Source organism: Pleurodeles waltl, chromosome 8 (assembly GCF_031143425.1).
Source record: "Pleurodeles waltl isolate 20211129_DDA chromosome 8, aPleWal1.hap1.20221129, whole genome shotgun sequence".
In the NCBI taxonomy this organism is placed as follows: domain Eukaryota; kingdom Metazoa; phylum Chordata; class Amphibia; order Caudata; family Salamandridae; genus Pleurodeles; species Pleurodeles waltl.
Window position 1 is genome coordinate 736,456,458 of NC_090447.1, and position 17,559 is coordinate 736,474,016.

The window sequence follows — 17,559 nt, forward strand, 5'->3', positions numbered from 1 at the left end:
TATTCCAAGATGGCTGCCGATGCATCATCATGTATGCTCATGTACGTTAAACTTAACATTTCAAGATTTTAGGTGGCAGATTTTGAGCAGTAAATTTAAAAAATAAAGTACGCACAACAAGGCAACTAGAAAGTCATTACCTGACTGTAGTAGTCTGCAGCTTCTGGCCTCAAAAAAGGGATACAATTACACTAAATAAATAAATAAATAAAGCGACGTGGGAGATGGGGCAAAGCATCTGACTGGGGAGCAGTATGTGAGCAGGAAGGCAGGAATAGCGTCAGGGTGGGGACAGAGTTGACACAGAAGGCATCCAGGAAAGACGTGCATCACCTCCGTTTGAGTGCTGGAACACACATGAATGAGTAGTTTTCGGATGTCAGCATCTGATGGATACAGCACATGCAATCATCAACTTGGTATAGAAGAAGTACTTCAGTGGTAGGTCAAGCACAATACAGGGAGGTAAGCTGTTGAAGGAGCAGGGGACTGTGATGCACAAGAAAGCTGGTGATCAAGGGACTGACAAAAGCCAACTCGTTTAATCTATTGAACACAGTAAGTCATTGAAAAAAGACCACTACAGCGATCCATACACAGTATGTAAGAAGAAAAATCTGCACAAATAATGAAGCGCCGAAATAGTGCAGAAGATTTGTGTTTATGTTGTGGTCTACTGTTTGAATAAGTCTGATTCTTTTTTTAATTATGCTGATGCAGCAGAGTCATAGTTAATTACTAATCAAGCTTTAGTTTGTAACATGATTATAGGCATTGATGATAAATTTCTTCTTCCTTCTAAAGTATGAGAGGAAACGACTCAGAGAATCCTAAAGACGTCTGATTCATATTTAATAGCAAAAAATAATGCAAGTAGCAAAAATGTTCTGAGTGAATTCGCAAATCAACCATTCAGCGCTTCACTGTCTGAGCATACAATACTAAATTTGATTTATTTTTTTCTCCTTTTTTTTAACTGAGATGGAAAATTAACAGTACTGAAAAGACAAAAACAGAATAAGATGAGGTATCTGCATCATACATCGACAATCGCAGTTGTTGATCTAGAACAAGAATATGATTCATATTTATACAATACATAGGGGGTTATTCCAACTTTGGAGGAGTGTTAATCCGTCCCAAAAGTGACGGTAAAGTGACGGATATACCACCAGCCGTATTACGAGTTCCATAGGATATAATGGACTCGTAATACGGCTGGTGGTAAATCCGTCACTTTTCCGTCACTTTTGGGACGGATTAACACCTCCTCCAAAGTTGGAATAACCCCCATAGTGTACAAAAATGTAATCAGGATTATTTCAAAAGAATATGCCCTACATTTCAGCCCCAATCTTTTTCACAATTCTGCCTTTGATATGTATATAGGGCTAGCTAAATTTCAATCAAGGAGCGCATCATCTGCCACCAATATGCATATTCCGGTGGATCAGAATCCAGCCAGTGTTTAGCAATTGTTAATTTGGCAACAGTTGATGCCACAAAGCATATCCCAATATAGTTAGTCAGAAAGGCTGCCTCAGATGTATACATTTGTATCAAAATAAAGTGTATTAATAATTATACCTGTGCTGAGTATATCAGATAGTTTGCAAGCTATTGCCAACCAAAATTCCCTGAGCATTGTACAGTTGACAAATATGTGGACATTCCCCGCATTCACTACTGATCATCTAGGGCTGAATATATACAGCAATTCCACAGTTATAGTATAAACTAACCTATGTACTATTTTATGATGCTGGACTAATAAACTTGCAAAGTGAAGATATTTACTACTTAACTTAAAGCTTTGATTCACTATGTCACGTGTAACTGTGACATTTAGAACCTTAGACCATGACTATCAATGCATTACTGTTAGGTAAGTTGTAACTTAAAATACTTGAAATATTTTTGATGATGGCTTTCATAGGTTTGCTAAGAGCTTTTAACACATAAAGTTTCTCTGATTGATTGTTCAGTTTCAGTAAATAGTCTCATTGTAAGGTATTCTGAAAAACACCTCTAATTACTTGATACTCCTCTTTAAGATCTTCATATGAGCTGATAACATGTGTTCTATATTAGGTTCTGAGTTGCGTAATCCTGCATTGTGGCAAGTTCATCATAATAGATTTCAGGTCAAAATGTTTGTATGCCGATTGGTAAGTATCTGTGAATTGCTGGTATGTGGAGAAACTTTATCCACTTCTGCCAAATCTTTCTAGCTTACAACTTTAAACGTAACTCTTTTTGTAATAGTTGGGGCCATAATGACTAAAAAGCCAGCCGATGCTCTGGACCCTAAGCAAATTTAATATTATTTGGTAGTAGATTCATTTTACTGGATAGTAATCCAGATGTCTAATCTCTTGCTGATATCAACCCAGTGGTACAGCTGAACGTCCAGTAGTGCCCATCTGCCTTGCACTTGCGAGTTTTTGAGTAATTTAGCTGCTTGCTATACTTTTTTTTTTGTTTTTGTTTTTTAATACCCTGCAGATGAAGGCTGATATTGTAGCTTCTAGTTGTTTAAAGAAAACTAGTGAAATGTGTATTGGAATGGAATGACACATATATAAAAATTTCAGTTTGGTGTTCATCCTTACCAAGTTGCATCTTCCAGTAAACGTTATAGGCAGCCTATTCCATTGTTGCATGAGCGCTATGTACTCTTTTAAAAGTGGATCATAATTTATTTTTAAAAACTCATAGATTGGAAGTAATTCATATACAAAGATATTTTACCATTTGAGAATTTATACACTATGGCTGGTATAGCTGTTAACTACCTCTGTTTTAGTAGCGTTTAATAAATACCCAGAAAAGCTGCGAAGCTGCGAAGCAATTGCTTCGACAATAGATATTGCTTTTTCTAAATTTTTTAAAAATATTACAACATTGTCGGCATGTGCAGCAATTTTCAATATGCAAGAATTAAGGCAGACCGGAGATAATCAATGTTATGATTTTAGCTTGAATAAATAAAGATCCGCGTATAGGACAGATAAGAGAGATAGTAGGCACCCCTGCCGTGTGCCTCTTAATATTTTATCACTGGGAGATACTTCTCCCATTTATTGTAATTGTATCTATAGGCTTATTTTTTTATTTTTACTCAGGCGGTAATAGGTGATCCAAATTACATCTATTCCTACTAAATCCCAAAGATTCCCCCAGGCTACTCAGTCAAATGCTTTTTCTGCATCAAGTAGGATCATAATAGTCTTCTGTGTCAAAGTATAAGCAGCTCCAAACATGGTTATTGCCATATTAGCATATTTAGTAGTATTACAGCCTGGTATGAAACCATGCTGTTCATCTGACACTAACCACCGTATCTCCTTGCAGAGTCACCTGCCTAAACTTTTAGCATATATTCTGGCATCCAATTTAATCAATGATTTAGTTCAGCATGAACCCCTCTTTTCTGTAAATTTCCCTTTGTTTTTGACAAAAAAAATATCCCTGTGTATATTCGGGTGAAGTTGGGACTGGAATTCCCCTATACGCCTTAGCTAGAACATCTATATGTAATGGGAGTTTTAACTCTTGGAAAGTCTTCTAAAACTCTACCGTTATGGAGACTTCCCATGGTTCCTTTTCATTTGCCAAAGCCTGTATAGCTATTATAATTTCATCTTTAGTGAACCCTGACAAAATGGTTACTTAAGTGATACTGTTTTGAAGTAATTATTCTCCACCAACTCTCTGCAGTTTTCCTCTCGGTATATAATTTCTAATAATACTGCTGAAAAGCGTCTACAATAGCATCTGGTTCTGTAACAGTCATGCCATTGTCATTGATGATATTTTCAATGCTAGCCTCTGCCTTTCTCTTTCTAACAGTGTAAACCAATCTCTGTCAGAATGGCACATTAAAGATTTACACAATGGTGTGATACTGGAGTTGTTACTGAGCATTTTGTTTCCTGCATTAACCTAGTATCTTGAGCCCTAACCTGAAGTGCATCGAAATATATGTTCCTGTTGTTTGCTTACTGAATCCTAATACCACATGTTTCTCTCCAACCAAGCCATCTTTTGAAATAATCTATGGAATCAATTGTCAGTCTTTCCCTGATAATTTAACTGGTTATCACACCCCTTACTGTGACCTTCATAGCATCCAGTAATATAGCGGTAGCCAAGTAACAAAATAAAATATGTATATTCTTTAATCTTATCTGACATTTATTTTCTAAACTCTTCTTCTAATACTGTTCTGGGAAAAGTCTGCCAGTTGTATTTGGCAATATAATCTGTTGATATTGATATTATTAACAGATTATGGAAATAACTAATTCTTGAATTTTTTTTCAATACGTCTGCCCACAACTAATTATGTAGAAGGGAAAATCTAATTCATCCTAGAGTTTTGCGTGTGTGTGTGTGAATAAAGTGTAAAGTCATCCTTATTCTTGTCCTTAGGGTAAATGAACTAAGTGTCTGATAAACCTAAGATTTTAATTACGTTTTTTAACACTGCTTTTAGTTTGGGTAGCCTCACTGATTGGTATATGTTAGTAACACCCGTTACCCAATTTGTAGGGCAGGTGAGTCTTAGCATACTATGTATAGTCTCTGCCAATTAGCCGAATCAAGGTTCAGAAAATTAAAAAGAGAAGGATTGTCATTGTTTGTACCATACAGTGGGCAAACATTGTATTTCTGCCTACCAATATCTATCCTTGTAATAGGCATCTGCCAAAGTTCTGACTATCCTTACCCCCTTTGTGTTTCTAATAGGCATTACAACACCGACCCCTTTAGCCAACTTTGTGTTAGAGGTGCATAGGAATATACTTGGACCTAGTTGTTTAAGCTATAACTGTTCTGCATAGGCAAAATAAGTTTTGTTATGGCAGATAATAGTGCATGAATATGTATCAAGTTCGCTCCTGACCAACATTCGCTTAAACTATGTATTTAGACTAATGAAACTCCAGCTAAGAATTTTTATTAATGCCATATCTGTTATTCAAACAAAATAGCAAAGAAAGTGAAGTGATTGTTAAGCATCTGTCTGTTTGTGTCTATCACCCTGCTTTTACTAAACTTAGTTGAGATTCTCTATCATTTCATGTTTTCTTTTACAAATCTCCACAACACCCTAGTTCCTGCCTTCCAGTCTCAGATCCACCCCCACCCCTTGTTGAACCCAGTCACCACCTAGACCCTGAACAGCTTCCTCCCGACGTGCTAGGGAGAAGCCATAACGCCTCCTCCCCTTTGGACCTTTGGATGCACAGGTTTGCATCCTTTTATGTAGATGGTGGATCTAGTGATCACGTCTTCAGTAGTGGACCCCAAGTTGGTCATGATGTACCCCATGCAAGTAAAATCACAATGCCTTCATTTTAGGCACAAATGCACCAGCCTCTTCGACCTCCTGGACAAGGGTATACTTGCCCTTCTATAAAACCTTTAGACTTTATTGTTGCATAGTCTGTGCTTGCCCTTGCATTTTCTTCAATACTTTTTTTTAATAAGGTAAGCAAATCATAGAACATGTGACCAAACAAAGTCAAGCTAGCCACTTACTAACAGGTGCCTAGCTCTTCCCATGGGAATAATCTGTAAAGTCCTTGAGAAAGAGATGCCATGGGCTATGGTAGAATGCTGACTTGACTAAAGGAATGGTTTCACGCTTGTCTGTCAACTTCTAAAAGAGGCTGCACTCATTTGAACAGGCAGGATAAATGTGCAGTGTGTGCAACCCTTAGTACAAAATGGCGCTACATTTAAAATGCACGTTAAATGTTCATAAATACAAGGGTTTTGCTAGTTCTTTAACCAGGTATATAAAACAAATTTTCATACGTTATTAAATCTGTTCTCTACAATGATTTCTTAAATTTGTACAAATATTTTGTAAGGCCCTTTTGATAGACATCCTGAGATGTCAGCATGGGAATTAAAATAGATTTATTGAGTAGTACAGCAATAAACTGTTTTATGTTTAAAATGCCATGTTTTAATTGATGTTGATTTGTGAGACTGTTTAATATCATTATCCACTTAGTGGGCAAAGAGCCCATATAGTCTGAATGTAAGTGTCTATGTATATTTTTGTGTGTGTGTGTGTATGTATGTGTATATATATATATATATATATCATTCGGTGCAGTTGAGAAGAAGGAAAAATCCCACGGAGTCCAGATCTGGGCAGACTCCAATGTATAGGGAAAGTTTGTTCCAAAGGTACGGGCTGAGATAAGAGAAGGCCCGGCCTTCACATTTTGTCAGGCATACCCTCCAGAAGCAGAGCAGTAGCAGATTTGTGGAGCGTAAATGTGTAGCTGGACAGAAGGAAACTAACTTTTGTCGAAAGTAGATGGGGCCTAACCCCCCAATAGCACTTTAATACAATACAAAAACATAAGAGTTAAAAAATGGCTTGGTTTTAATGAGAAGCCAGTAGAGAGATCTTAGAATGGGTTCCGAGGGAGTCCGAGAGGGGGGTTGCAGACCATATGGGCTGCAGTATTCTGCACCACCTGCAATTTGGCTTGGAGGGGTTCATTTGCCACTGCCAGGAGGGAATAGCTGTAATCCACACAGCTGACTACCAGTGCCAGGATAAGGGTCTTTATTATGTGAGGTGGAAGCCACTAAATTACCCTATGCAACATGCATAGGAGGCTGAAACAGGAGCTGCATGTAGAGACAACCTGCTCTTTCATGACAAGTGGTCATCAATAAGAATACTCAGGTTCTTGACCAACGGTTTGGGTTGGTGGTGGTGTGAGGGGAAGGTGGAGTGCTAGTTTTAGTGACCACCGATTATCAGACCAAAAGCCCTGAGCTTTCCCAAAAAGCACTATTTCTGTCTTGTCACCATTGAGTTGAAGGCAATTATGGGCCATCCAGAGTGCAATTGTCTGTATGCATTGCTTAAATTTGATCTTAGTGTGCGTTGAGTTGGGACTTATTGAGATGAATGTGGTCTGCATATGATATCAAAGCCACATGATCTGACAATCTGGGCCAGGGAAGCAACATAGATATTAAAGTGGGGCTCAGTGATGAGTCCTGGGTACTCCCTTGTCCACAGGAGTACTGTGAAATTTATATGGGCCAAGATTGATGGTTTGCGTCTGTCCACTTAGGAAGCTTTGGATCCAGTCCTGGGCCTTACCCTCAACACCAATCTCTGTACGTCTTTGAATCATGATGCCATGAGATATGGTGTCAAAGCCAGCCGACAAATCTAGAAGCACTAGCATGGCTGGATGTCCATTGTTTAAAGTGAGATGAATATTCTCTTATACTGCTAGCAAAGCAGTCTCAGTACTATGCACGGCTCTAAAGCCGGACTGTAATGGGTCTAGTAAATTGTTGTTTTTAATATAAGCAAGAAAGCTGTTGGTTAACAAGACGTTCCAGAATTTTACTCAAAAAGTGGAGAAGCAATATCAGCCGATAATTGGCAGGATTTGAGGGGCCTAAATGAGGATTTTTTCAGAATGGGCAGAACAGATGCACCTTTCCAAGTGTTGGGAACTACCCCTTCACTTAGAGAAAGGTTGAACAATGCCGTGACCTCTTCCAACAGAGATCTGGCGAGAGAAGTTATGATACGCGAGGGTGCAGTGTTGGTCGTGGAGCCTGATTTGACTTTGGTCAGGGCCTTCCAGGCCATTTCCAAGGAAATGGGAGTGAAGTCTTCCAAAGTGATCATCGGACTACCTTGGAAAGAAAATATATCAGTCGTCTGGTCATTTTACAAAAGTGTGGCTAGACTGTGTAGATTGGCTCGATTTTATCCTCAAATAAATTGGCCAGCGAGTAACTCAAATGTTGGGAGGCGGGAATTGGTGAAGAGCTAGGAGCGGGCCTCAGTGATTTGTTTACCACTTTAAACAATTTCTTAGATGAATTGCCTGCTCCTTCAACACCGCTAGTAAAATGAGTTTTCAAAGCCAGTTTAATATTTTCTTGGTATTTATTTAAAGCTAACTTGTAGGTAAATTCCAATTTAGACCTGCGCCAATTTCTTTCTAATTTTCTACAAGCTTGCTACTCCTGGCTCAGCTCATCAGTTAACCAAGGAGCCTGAGGCCTCATAGAGGTTTAAGAGGTGCTGTAATATTTAATTAGGGGGTTAGTAACTTGTAGAAATTAGGCAGCACGCTATTAACATCTGAAGTTTTTGGTATAGAAAGATGAGAAAGTAGAGGCAAAAGGAGCCGCAGCAATATTTCTCTGCTGTCCAGTTCTTTTTTTTTTATTTAAGTCAAAATCTTTAGTGCTTCCTTGAGTCGTGTGTGAAGGAAGCTGATAGCCAAGCATTGAATTATCGGTCCAAGTCAACAAAAAAGGGGGACCCATTTGGAGATCATCCACATTGGAAATAATTAGATCCAATGTATGGCCCGCAGTATGAGTCAGGCCTGCTATACTCTGGGATAGGCCAAGCATTTTAAGGTCAGATAATAGTAAGAGTATTGGCGTCTGAGCTAGATCCTCCATAATTGAAATCCTCAATCAGAAGAAACTTATCTGCAACAAGTACATGGGGAGACAGGTACTCTATTAGTTTCTGACTAAAATCCTGTTTAGACACTGGGTGATGGTAAATTAAAGCTCCCTTCTAGAAGTTGCTGGGGTAGGTTTCTAGTTTAAAAATGCAGATCTCTGCCTAATCAATTGGCAGAGACTCTATTATAATAACTGTTAAAAGTTCTATGAACACAATGGGAATTCCACCTCCCCATTTATTCAATCTGCCACACCTTAGCAAAGAGTAATTAGAAGGTATATCCTGTAGGGATACACGTAGCTGACAATGAGTTAAGCCGAGTTTCCGTAAATAGTCCTATATGAGGGTGGTAGATAGTGATTAAATCACAGGTTTTTGTTGTGTGCTTAGAAAAAGAGCATACATTACAGTAGAGACCTTTTACAGCATCAAAATAATTATCAGTGCCAGAAATGGTCTGGTTACCTTGCCTCATATCTAAATTTATCTAGATGTGGCAATCAGTAGTTGTGTTTAGAGAGCTCTCCGCCTTATTGTAAGTTGCGTTATGCTGGGAGTAAAAGCAAAATTACATGCTTGGCAGGAAGCGGGTGCGTCTCGTGTTGGGAAAAGTAGGCTGTGGCTTCACGGTGCAACGTGCATTAGGGGCCATGACCTGGTGTCTATCTCTAGTAAGGAATCCCTAGTATAGCCAAGCCATGAGGTGTTCCATGCTCACCCCTCCTCCCCCACACACACACACATTTTCCTCACAAGGTATGAATATAAAGACAGACAACAAATGTAGTTGTTTCACATCAGTTACCCATAGAGGCAATAGTTTGTTTACCGCATTGTGGCCCTGCCCATTTTATGGGTTACAAGCAGCCCCCTTGTTTTGATTGTAAGAGAGGTTTTATTGTGCTTTAAATGTAAAGTGAATAACAGCTAATAATGCTGCTCCCTGCAGGTAGAAACAATATTTAGATATGTTTCTCTGCCCGCAGCACTGTTTCCTTCCACTTGCCGGGAGATTTAAAAATGCTTCTGCTAAGCGAGAGCAAACATGCTGCTGCAAGTGAGGAACTGCTATGTCCCTGGGGTGGGCTCCCCAGGGCCATTAATGGCTCAGGGAGGGTGGACACACAGCCCCCCCCCCTCCCTTAAAGGAATCTGCCCCGAGTGTGTGTTCCTCAGTGCCTCTCAAGGTTCAGGGAGGAGAGCTGCGGGCTCGGGAAGGAGGGCTGCATGGCCCCCCTTGAGGCATGAGGAGGAAGGGCCACATGGGTCCCCCTTCCCATAAATATTTTAGCCCTGGGGTGGGCTCCCCGGTGCCTCTATTGGCTTGAGAAGAAGGCCGCGTGTACTTCCTTCCTATAAAAATTGTTTTTGGGCCCGGGATTAGGCTCCTCAGAGTTTACCACAAATGCAGTACGACCCTTTTTTTCTTTTTTTATCCTGTAAGAGTCTCCAGCATTTTTTATGATTCTTTGGACTCAGGGTGCAAAAGTCTCCCGGCATTTTCTTTTTTTTAGGTTTTTGTTTCTTTTTTGGGATGGTGGGGTTGGGTGTGGTGTTCCCCAGGGGGCTTAGCGGGTTAGAGTATCCCTACTCTGCCCCCATATATCTTTTTTTATTTTTTTTTCATTTCATGACTGGAGAATTCCCCAAGCCCTGTAGTGGCTGCCAACACATTTTGCTCATGTTGCTGGCTGCCAGTCAGAGCGCTCATAGACGTCTGACTCTTGCGGGAGTGAGATGGCTCAAGGTAAATAAAGCTCCTTGGGTCAATCAGAACACTATTTTTAAATTGGCGCTTTTGCGAGTGTCTCAGAGACTCTTGCGAGCCCAGTGCCAAAATATTCAATTATTTTTTACCCTTAGTTTCTCTAGACTGCTGAAGAATTTACCCCAAACGACAAAAAGCGCAATCTGTGGACCAAGATCTAGCTTCCTGCGACATTTGGTGTAATTCTGTTCAGCAGTGTTTGCTGTAACCTGTCTTGAAGTCTATGGACAATGTATGGGGATTTTGCATTTTAGGACTCTTCCCCTTTTTTCTCAGCCCCTGCTTGATGGATCATCCTGAAACTTTCCAGTAAGGAACTGAGGTGGATGAACTTTTTTTAGAAAGTTTTGTGAAGATTTGTCAAATGGTGGCAAAATTATTAGCGAACCAAAAATGCTTTTTCTCTGGAAAATCAACTACCTTGTGGCGACCGCAAGTAGGGCGGGCCTCGGTGTGTGTGTGTGTGTGTGTGTGTGTATGTATGTATGTATGTATATATATGTATATATATGTGTGTGTTTCACAAAAACAGAGAAGACGCTGCACTCTTGTGGGCTTTGCATAGATTTAATCAGCTTCACTACTCCACCAACGCATTTCAGCCCTCACGGCCTTGATCACGGTGTCAAGTCTGATTACAATTGCAGTACAAATTACTCTCCCCCTTTAACCTCCACTAGGAATGCTGGTAGTTGTTGTTTCATTGTTACTACAAGTTAGAAAAGTGAGTTGCATGATTATTGTAGAAAGCGCCAAAAACGCTGTGAGTCTTTCCAGTGCACACATCTCATCAACTGTGTAATTACATATTTGTCCATCACCAGTTCATTGTTCATTCAGTTCATTTGGGGTACTCTGCAATTGTAGAGAAAGTCCATGAATCCTGTTGCATTTCAGAGTCGTATTGGCATGAAAGGCATATTTTGACCAGGGAAATACACTCATCCCTTGTTGTGAGGACGTCCCTGGTACTGCTTTATACGACAGGAGAAACACCAAGGCGTACTTTGAATTCCGTGACTATCCAGCCTGTTATCGTCTTCAAATGTAAATACACACACATGCAACTTGTGTCCCTTGTTTAATTCCTGTAATTAGCTGTAGGTTGCTCTTTACCTCCTTTGTTGCAGGGAGCTGCTGTTAAACATAAGGTTTATACTATGCGGTCCAAACAGCGCACTCAAACTACTGGTGCCAGCGTTAGGATATGACCAGTACCCTTGATATGTTTCACAAAAACGGAGAAGACGCTGCACTCTCACATATATGTCTGTGTGTGATGCCAGTAGGTAGTTATAGGACGTGGTTTCCATAGGAATAGCGTTTTTTGTTTTGCCAATAACTTAGGTGCCACTTGATTAATCGTCACAAATATTTCAAGAGTAGTACGCCAGTCACTTCAGTTGCTGTCTTGAAAACTGCAGGGTGATTTGTCAAGCGGGGGCTGAGAAAAAAGGGACATCCAAAAACGTGTTTTGCCCAGGCAATTTCCTATAGGGATTTTGAACAGGACTACAGCCTGAACCACGGTACTACACCTCATTTGGCAGAAAGATAGCTGTTGGTCTTGAAAGAGCCCTTTTTGTCATTTGGTGCAAATTGGTTACGTAGTTTTTGAGTTATTAAAGGATATAAGAAATATAGATATTTATGGATGTGGATCCTTCACCTGATCCGACAGACCCTGTGCTGATATGTGATTGGCTGCCCACACTTCAACCAGGAAGTGTTGGCAGCTACTTTGGGATTAAGACTCAGCTGAGTCCCAAAAAATAAACTTAAAAATAAAGAAAAGGGTGCAGGGTAGGGATATCCTGTCTACCTAGGCCTGGTTCTGGGTCCCCCAGGGACCACACCAGGCCCCAAAACATTTTTTTGTGTTAAAAAAAAAAAAGAATTCTGTGAAACGTGGAGGATCTGTGGATCCTGGGATTTTTTTTTTTAAAGTGCAGTCACCCGTGCTTGTTTCTCTTTGAGGCCCCAGACTCCCTCCATAGGCTTTTAGAGACCCCGGGGACTGCCATATCCCCCCGGGGCTTGCCTAGGAAATAAGAGTGGACACCCTCCTGGTTTTCAGATTGCCCCTGGGACAGCCACATCCTCGGGGTCACAGGCCTCAGGGCCTGCGGCCAACGTCTGCTGTGCACGGCCAAAGGCCGTACGTGACATGGGATTGGATGCCTACAGGGGTGTTGGCCACAGGGCTGAAGTCCATGCCTGGCAACGGTTGGATTAATGTAAGGTAATTTAATATCGCTTAACATAAAAAAAATTTTTTTTTTAAAAACATACAAATTCACTGAAAAACCCAAATGTTAGAGGGACTCTTGATGGATCGCCTCAAAACTTTCAGTGAACAAACTAGTCAAAAATTGCCATCTTTTTGGAAAGCTTTGTTGAGACTCATCAAATGGGGCCAAAGTCACTAGCATCTCAAAAAATACATTTCCTATAAAAATACTGACTTAACTATAACTACCCAGTGGTGCCTCCCACTGGGTAACACCCATAAATAGATAGAGATAGATATATATTGATATATAATATATTTCCAGTTGCAACATGGCATTTTAAACTAAAAATAAACTGGAATTCAACAGTTAAAGTAACTATATTTCAAGATCTGAAGTAACTAGAACTTGTGTCCCTGCAATGCACAGTGTTGTCATAAAAGATGTAATTTCAGGTGCTGTCAGTGATGTTATCAATGCTGTAATAGAACATGTAATAGAACATGTTGTGGGTGATGTAATATGTGAGGGTATAAGCAATGCCTGGAAAGTGGGCAAGTTTTAGTTATTTCAGGGCTTATACCACATTTATTATTCACTGCTCTGACAAGGTGGACCCCATAATGCCCTGCAAGGACTTTTTTGGCATATTTTTGGATCTTAGTGGTGTCCCTAAAAGAGGCAGGGGCACCGCCAACCATCTTTAGGTCGCGCGCAAGCGGTTTGACCTGTTGTAAGTGTTGTGGGCTTTTAACTCCGCCACTTTCACTCATTTGTGGACTTGCTGTTTCAAAAATCACTTGATGTCATTAGTATTTGCTTTACGTTTGTCCTGCCTAGGGGCTGTTTTTGTCACGTCTTGCAGACTGCCCTTGTTACATAGATTATTGCACAATTGTCTATACACTTCAGCGTAGGCAAACTATTTTTTTGTCTCTCCCCTTCCTGCTGCATGGTGGCCATGGCGCTCACAGTGTGAATAGGCACAACAGCTTGAACTCAATCAGCGGTATTGGTGTGCTAGTCATATTGTTCACAGTTACCTAATCAGGGTAATTTCTTGGGTCTCTCCCCTTAAAATGCTTTCAATTGGTAAATGCTTTAGGTAAAACAGAAATCTTCAAAGCGAAATCGTCTTTCCGGGCACATCAGGAGAGCCGATACTACATAATTCACTGCACTCGGGGAAACTCGACCCATAATGCTTTGCAAGCATTCTTTTTCACAGCATTTTTGTCCATAACTCAGCCTGTGATGGTCGTAGGCCAGTGGGACCACCACCAAAATGTTAAGCATAACATGCTCTTTCTGTCCAGGTACTCTCTGGGTCCCCACACTAAGTTAGTGAAGACCCCAAAATAATAACCCCTCCCACCTTTCAGTGTCTTCTCAAGCTCTCTCATGGCTGAAAAGTTTGTTTTCCAGCTGGGAATAGCTTGTCTTTTAATCCCTTCGCTGTCAGGCCTTTTCACCCTCAGGTGCCAGGCCTTTTTTTTGTCTTGGCTATTTGGGGCAGTTCGCGCTCATAACCTTTTGTCCACATTAGCTACCCACGTCAAATTTGCATCCTTTTTTTTCCAACATGCTAGGGATTATAGAGGTACCCAGAGTTTGTGGGTTCCCCTGAAGAAGACCAAGAAATTACCCAAAATACAGCAAACGTTTTTTTTTTTTTGTAAATGGGGAAAAAGGGCTGCAGAAGAAGGCTTGTGTTTTTTTCCTGAAAATGGCATCAACAAAGGGTTTGCAGGGCTAAAATCACCTTATTCCCAGCTTTCAAGAACAGGCGGACTGGAATAAGAAAACTACATTTTCAACATAATTTTGGCATTTTACTGGGACATACCCCATTTTTACAATTTCTTTTGTGTTTTTAGCCTCCTTCAGTTAGTGACAGAAATGGGTGTGAAACCTATGCTCGATCCCAGAATGCTAAACATTGCTGAAAAGTAGACACAATTCTGAATTATCACGGGGTCATTTGTGTAGATCCTACAAGGTTTTCCTACAGAAAATAACAGCTGAAATAAAAAACAATTCAGGTGAAAAAAAGCAGTTTTTCTCCACGTTTTACTCTGTAACTTTTTCCTGCTATGTCAGATTTTTTAAAGCAATATACTGTTACATCTGCTGGACTCTTCAGGTTGCAGGGACATATAGGGCTTGTAGGTTCATCAAGACCCCTAGTACACATTACACTGAGTCAGTAAATGAGCTGCACTTTTCAATGGGTTTTCATTGTATACTGGGTATAGAGCAATTAATTTGGTGAAATATAAAGACTGAAAAATAGGTATCAAGGAAACCTTTGTATTTGTATTTGTATTCCAAAATGGCCACAAGATAAGTTGTTGAGAAGCAGTGGTTATTTGCACATCTCTGAATTCTGGGGTCCCCATACTAGCATGTGAATTACAGGACATTTCTCAAATAGACGTCTTTTTTTACACACTGTCTTACATTTGGAAGCAAAAAATGCAGAGAAAGATGAGGGGTATTAACACTTGTTCTGCTATTCTGTTTTCCCCCATGTCTCCCAATAAAAAATGGTACCTCACTTGCATGGGTGGGCCTAATGCCTGCGACAGGAAATGCAACATGGGCACATCACATTTTTACATTGAAAACTGACGTGTTTTTTGGAAAATGCCTAACTGTGGATTTTGATTTCTAGCTCTGCCGGCACCTAGAAAAACCTACCAAACCTGTGCATTTTTTAAAACTAGACACCTAGGGGAATCCAGGATGGGGTAACTTCTGGCACTTTCACCAGGTTCCGTTACCCAGAATCCTTTGCAAACCTCAAAATTTGGCCAAAAAAGCATTTTTGGTCTTGGGCTCAGCAGCCATATAGGGAAACCTACCAAACCCAAACAATTCTGAAAACTAGTCACCCAAGGAAGTCCAGGGAGGTGTGACCTGCATGAAGTCCCCAGTGTTTTCTTACCCAGAATCCTCAGCAAACATCAAAATTTGTCCAAAAACACTCACATTTCTGTGGCAAAAAATTCTGGAGCCTGAGAGGAGCCACAAATTTCCTTCCACCCAGTGTTCCCCCAAATCTCCCGTTAAAATGATACCTCACTTGTGTGGTTGGCCCAGGTGCCTGCAACAGAAAAAGGCCAAAAACCTGTGGAGATTGCGGGGATAGCACAGCAAGTTGATAAGCACATATTTTTCTTTTATACATCTTTAGGCTGACTCTGCTTTGGGGACTCACACAAGTGAGGTATCATTTTAGTTGGGAGACTGAGGGGAACGCTGGGTGGTATGAAATTTGTGCCGGAGTGGTGATCCTACAAAGAAAAGTGAGGAAAATATGCTTTTTTTAAGCAAATGTTGAGGTTTGCATAGGAGTCTGGGTAAGAAAATGTTGGGGAATCCACACAAGCCACACCTCCCTGGACTTCTTGGGGTGTCTAGTTTTAACAAATCTCTGGGATTGGTAGGTTTCACTAGATGAAGGCTGCACCCAGGACCAAAAATATAGGTGCCCCTACCCCCCAAACACATGTGGTTTTGTAATAGAGCATTTTGATTTGTCCACATACTTCTGTGATGTTCCAAACACTAAAATTCTGAAAAGAAACTCACTTAGGTTATGTTAAAAAGACCCCTCACCCACCAACCAAGTTGATGGCATGCTTCATCATCGGGGTCCCACCCCGAGACACCTAGCGTGTCACGGGTGTGCTGCGACGCCTGATTACAGCGGAGCAGGTTTTGTCACTTTTACCACACATACTGGTTGGATTTGGCACGAGGGTGAGTGATGGTTCAGTAGATCAAATTTTATTAACAGGAGATTTTACAAAAATGAAATGCACTGTTAATAACTGAAGGGCGAAAAAACAGAATCAATGACTCACAACTCGTGAGCTGTAACGCACCAACCGCTTTACAGTCCATTCACACATCTTTCATACATGCAATGCACAAGACCATTCATGCCGCCAGCCACGGGCCCAGCACATTACAACACTCGCATCGACAGACAGTGCCACTCAAGGTCCTATCACTTACATACGCCCACATGCATGATACAGCAATCACAACAGCTGATGTGAGTGTGTGGACTGACGTTTGGCTGCCAGCCAAGGGCCACCCCACGTACAGCACCAGCCAAGCGCCACCCCACGCACACCGTCAGCCAAGCGCCACTCCACGCACACCGCCAGCCAACCACCACTCCATGCACTCTGCCATCACTTTTTTTTTGTTTTCAAACAACAAAGAAACCACTAACTTATTATAAGTACAAAATTACAAACACAAAAGGTCTAACTGAATACATGACAGACAGGCCAATCATGAAACTTAACATATGAAAATATAAAACAGGCAGTTTACGCTCTCTGTATTGCCCACAATTTGTTTTTGGTATGGTAACTCCTGAAACAGCCGGCCACATGCAGCAAGGCTTTGAAGGGCAATCGGGGCAGTACATCCGGCTCTCCCTCCGGATACCTCTTCAGGCACAGACTCTACATTTCTTAGTGGGCAAGTCTTTTTTGGAAGTGGGAGGAATATGATCAGGAAAGTGGCGATCTTTCAATCTAGCCACATTCTCCACCACTGCTACTCTAGGAACTCTTGCCTGTTCCACCACAATAAGACTCTCTATCACGACTCCTGAAATTTAACACATTTCATCCTTGGCTCGGGAACAATCCTTGAACACAATAAAATCATTAAAAGTCACCAAATGAAATAAATGTATGGCCAACTTTTTATACCACACGTAAGACTTATGATGAGCAGTGTAAGGTTCCAACCTCTAATCTACTCTATCGATACCACCCATGTGCCTATTGTAGTCCAAAATGCACACAGGTTAGCGCACTTCGGCAGCCTGACCCCAAACAGTCACAGGGGAAGTACTCTCATCATGGATGGTAGTTAGCATGTACACATCACTCCTGTCTGAAAATTTCAGAGCTAGCAGCTCATCATTCCGCAAGGCACTGCATTGTCCCCTCTCAAGTTTTTTACAGGCAAGCCCCCTTGGATAGCCTTTCCGGTTAGAACGGATTTTGCCACAAGCAACAGTGTCCACTCTGAACAACTCCTTG